Source organism: Erinaceus europaeus, chromosome 4 (assembly GCF_950295315.1).
Source record: "Erinaceus europaeus chromosome 4, mEriEur2.1, whole genome shotgun sequence".
In the NCBI taxonomy this organism is placed as follows: Eukaryota; Metazoa; Chordata; class Mammalia; order Eulipotyphla; family Erinaceidae; genus Erinaceus; species Erinaceus europaeus.
Window position 1 is genome coordinate 29,081,512 of NC_080165.1, and position 5,203 is coordinate 29,086,714.

The 5,203-nt window shown below is 42.1% G+C and overlaps 1 pseudogene; it reads right to left on the reverse strand.

Annotated features, from left to right (window-relative positions):
• Window positions 1-1,358: 1,358 nt before the first annotated feature.
• Window positions 1,359-4,938, reverse strand: LOC103112735 (large ribosomal subunit protein eL21-like; annotated as a pseudogene).
• Between the last annotated feature and the right edge of the window lie 265 nt (window positions 4,939-5,203).

Genomic DNA, 5,203 nt, shown 5'->3' on the forward strand with positions numbered 1-5,203 from the left:
TTTAGTTAGTCACTTATGTCTTTTCCTTTTCTCCTTCCTTCCTTCCTTCCTTACTTTTTTTTAATAGAGGGTGAGAGACAGAGAGCTAAATCGATCAAGAAGAAAAGGTCTCTGCAGTACTGCTCTACTACTCATGAAACTTTATGGTCTAAAGGGGAGCTGAACCTGGGCCCTTGCATGTCAATATGCGCTCTCTGCAGGGTGAGCCACCACCTAGTCCCTATTTATGTATGTATTTATTGATTTATTTTTAGCAATTCTTGCTGCCTTACTAATACTGTACTATTTTCATTATAAGTCTTTTAGCTCTTAAATTTTCCTCATATATGAGATATAAGAAGGTTATAAGCCTTTTCATATAACAGAATTAGTTCTCACTTCTAATAAGATCCTGTCCTTATCTATGATAGTGACCCAGCCCTGACCCAACACCACAGCAAGAGGATCACCCATTATTAATAAATAATTAATGAAGAAGATGAGACAACCCTTCAAAGAAAAACAGAACAACTTTACAGCTGTTAGAGCTCCCTGCCCACATGCCACACTTACTGTTGCTATAAACTGCTGAGCCTGAGGGTGGTGGAAGTAGGTTTATCCTCATTCTGGATTTACCTTGAGTCATCTGTGAATGCAAGGGCAGTAGAAAGGAATTTCCCTTGCAGCTGCCTGCTCTTACCTGTCTTCTCCAATCCACAACCCCAGTCAAGAGCTAAGAACCAGTTTCTGTGAGCCCTGGAGTAAAAAAGAAAGCAGAGTTAAGGATCCAGTGGGTCAAAGGTCCATGCACATCTTTCCCTGCTGCCCACAGGGACATACACTTGTGCACACAGATTCTACAATCTTGTGCAAACCAGACTACTACCCAAGGGCAAGGCTTGATGTTGGGAGGTGCAAACCTCACACCAACAGCTAATAAGGGAGCATGCCCTGGGGTAGCATAGTTCCACCCAGATACAGCTGGGACAAGACAGGCCTGTCCCTACTTTCACAGAACTGATGGTGCAGTGAAGGAGACAAGCATTAACTCCGTCAAGTATTTGAAATTCACATAACAGGGATGTTTATGTGCATTTCTTACTAAAACATCACAGAATTGACATATTGCCAGCTGAAAGTATGTCCAACTTCCAGGGGTTATAAGGTGTCCTTAACCAAATAACATGGAATATGGCATGACAATGGGCTAACAGGGAGCCAGAATTCTTGCCAGATGAAACAGCCCACACTGGAGCCCTCTGCCATGATGAATGTGGGTCTTGGATAGTAGGGAAAGGAGTCAGCTATGACTGGAATGGAGATGTAGGAGGGAGAAGACGACTAGTGAACTTGACTTGGAGCTAGGATTACTGGCTATATCACAGTAACTGGATCAATGTTTCTGGACATTTCCTAATAACATGAGACCTTTGGAAGAGTAATAAGTCTCAAAAGTGGCATATGCGCATCTGTGTGCACATGAACAAGGACTTAAAGATTACTCTAAGAATCTTCTAGAAAGTGCGTTATAAGTGCCAACAGTACACAAGGGAAAGATTCTTAGTTTGATATTGTAATACTCTAGGCAAGGAAAAATGCTATCTTAAATTCTTATGTCAGAATAGTAGAAGGAAATTCTGGACAAATTAAATAACATATAGGAGGCTGACTCAGCAAAATGTGAAGTTTTGAGTTGGATATAAATGAAAGTGAGTCCCAGATTTGGGGACTAAACATTAAATGCAAGTCCCTGCCACTTCCGAAGAGACCGGATGACAGTGTGGGCTGTATCAAAAGAAGACTGAGCCTAACGACTGCCATGGTGAATCTGAGTTGCTTGGAGGAGAGTTAGGTAGAATTCTCTGCTTGGACCCTGACTGATGACTAAGTCAGGCAAAATAACAAGAACCCATACCAGCTTGCCTGAACCCTGTTTTCAAGCCAGGCAGAAAACATGGGCAGGAAGTGCATGGATGGAATGAGGAGTCTAATAAGCAGCTGAGAATTTAAGAACTGTATGAAGATACTCAGGTGGCTGAGAAATCCATCTTTTAGCAACAAGCGGTTGGCATTCCTGGACAAGAAGACATGTCTCTCAAGAATACTGAGAATTTCATCACTATATGTCAGGTTATACATGGTTTCTTAATGATAGCTTGTCTGACTCTATTGCAAAGATACTAGATGGTGTTATCAATGCTGAGGAAAAACAAACAAAAAAAAAAAACACTTCACAGAGAAAAACTCTAACCCAGATCTCAAAAAGGAGAAAAAGAGGGCCAGGGAGAATTAGAAGCTAGAAATTTCATTTTGAGGTGGCCAAGTTTCAACTGAAGGAGAATACGTAGTTTCTGAAAAGCAGTTGAACTGCTGGCTCATCCTGCATGTACCATGATCACATTATCAACCATCCATCATGGTTATGTAAGATTTTCATGCCTGAGGCTCCAAGGTCCCAAGTTCAGCCCCAATACCACAAGTCAGACCTAAGAAGCGCTCTGGTCTCTCTGTATTTTCCTCACCGTATCTGTAGCTCATTAAAATAAATAAAATATTTTGAAAGAAAGGTAAGTCAGATTTTTACAAAGATAACCAAAGAAATCTTTTTTTTCTTTCTTTCTTTCTTTCTTTCTTTTTTTTTTTTTTTTTGCATCCAGGCTTATTGTTGGAGTTTGGTGCTAGCACTACAAATCCACTGCTCTGATAGTCATTTTCCCCCAAATTTTATTGGATAGGATAAAGAGAAATTGAGAGGGGAAGGGCAATTAGAGAAGGAGAAAGATACCTACAGACCTGCTTCACCACTTGTGAAGCATCCCCCCCTGCAGTTGGGGCTCTGGGGGCTTGAATCCAGATCCTTGTACAGTCCTTGCACTTAGTACTATATGTGCTTAACTGAGTGAGCCACTGCCTCCCCCCTCCCTCCAAAAAAGTCTCAAAGGAGACAGGTTTCACAATTGTTTGAAAAGGAAATCTGTGGGTCATCATTAGTACTTTTGAATGAAGACGAAATTAGAAGCTAGGCATTTCATATTGAGGTGGCCAACTTTCAACTGAAGGGGAATATGTAGTTTCAGAAAAGCAGTTGAACTGCTGGCTCATCCTGCATGTACCATGAGCACGTTACCATCAACCAGGATGTTCCATTGTATGGATTTTTTTCCCCATCTGTTGCCCTTGTTATCGTCATTGTTATTGTTCTTGCTATCGTTATTGTTGGGTAGAACAGAGAGAAATGGAGAGAGGATGGGAAGACAGAGAGGGGAGAGAAAGACACCTGAAGACCTGCTTCACCACCTGTGAAGCAACCCCCCTGCAGGCGGGGAGCCGGGGAACGAACCAGGATCCTTATACCGGTCCTTACGCTTGGTGCCATGTGTGCTTAACCCACTGCATGACTACCCGGATCCCCATTGTGTGGATTTTGAGGATGATCCAGTGATACTGAGTAAAGTCAGGTAATTGTTATACCTTAGGACAATAGGAAGCTGTTTCTCTTTGATAGCTATCTAGATGGCGTGATCTCTGTATCTGAGGAATGAAGAGGAAGCTACTTACTGTATTGGAGCCCTTGTTGGGAAATGGCTCAGTGGCCATAAAGCCCCTGCACACACATGGGATGGAATTACAGATGCTCTGGCTGTCAATACTCATGTAATGGGAGGGAAGGCTGAGATTCCTTGAGATGAACAGATGTGTTCAGAGTTCAGATTCTATCTCTGCTTTAGAAAGAGCAGTTCGTCTAAAATAAAGCATTTTCAGAGCACTTGGCACATCCAGGATGAATGTTCAAGAAGTCACAACTAAAATGACAATGAAAGAGTCTATATATGAAAAATAATTAAAAAATAAAGAAAAGGAGGATTGAGGATTCTGAGGATGCTGCTTGTGAAAAGAAAAAAAGACACAAATATGTGGCCTCAAAATAGTCTGAAGGGAATGGCTTTGGAAGAAAACCTAAAAGGAGCTTCAAAAATATTATAAAGATAATAATTTTTTTCAATTTTATAGTTCTGATATTTTATTAAAGTTTTTATATTGACCATGCCATGAATTTACCAGGCTAGCTTCGCGGGTGGGAGAGACGACCAGGGACTCATGGCTGAGCTGGGAACGCAGTTCAATCTTTATTGATGAGCAGGAATGCAGTGCAATCAATCTAATCTCTATTCATTAAAAAATCCTGTCCTTTATATCTCCTGAGGCGGAAGTGTCAGGTCGGAAGAGGAAGTACGTAGGATAGGGGGTGGGGAGAAGGAAAAAGCACGGTGCTCGGAAGTATCAAGCTTGCATTTAACCAGTGGAGATTAAACCGTGCACTGTAGGCAGGGCGGGTCTCAAGTAAAGCAGTGATTATGTAAACAGACCACAGCATTAAGCAATGCAAGCGAACCTAACGTGATGTGATGATCAAAACAGGAGGAGTCTTAGAAGCAGAATTAGAAGCATACCAACAGAATTCATAGGGAATGGGGTCCAGCAGCTATGGTTCCTTTCCATTGGTTCTCACACAGTGTGCTTCTCTGGGTGGGGCAGGCTGGCGCTTCAGTTGAACCCAAGTCCCCTTCTCTTTGGCTTCCTTTTTTTTTCTGACCATTTTCCTTCACACGTTTCAAGAAGCTGTCTCTGCTCTTAGAGTGCTTAATATGCTCAATACAAACATTAATTCTCTTGGCAAGAATCTTGCCCTTTCCTTGTTTGTTTACAACAATACCAACAGCATGCTGGGTAGCATTGTAGACTCTTCCAGTTTTGCCATGATAACATTTGTGGGGCATTCCTTTTTGAACAGTGCCCATTCCATTTATATCTACAATAGCACCTTTCTTATAGATCTGCATGTATGTGGCCAAAGGAACAACTCCATGTTTTCTAAAAGGCCTAGAGAACATATAGCGGGTTCCTCTCCTTTTTGCCTTTGTGTTAGTCATTTTGGCGACTTACTGGAAGATGGCTGCTCCAGCCGAAAGGAATGGAGTGGGGAAGATAATGAATTTTTTTTAAATTTATTAGTTTTCCTTTTTGTTGCCCTTATTGTTGTAGGTATTATTGTTGTTGTTATTGATGTTGTCGTTAGGACAGAGAGAAATGGAGAGAGGAGGGGAAGACAGAGAGGAGAGAAAGACACCTGCAGACCTGCTTCACTGCCTGTGAAGCAACTCCCCTGCAGGTGGGGAGCTGGGGGCTCGAACTGGGATCCTTAGCGGGTCCCTGTGCTTTGAGC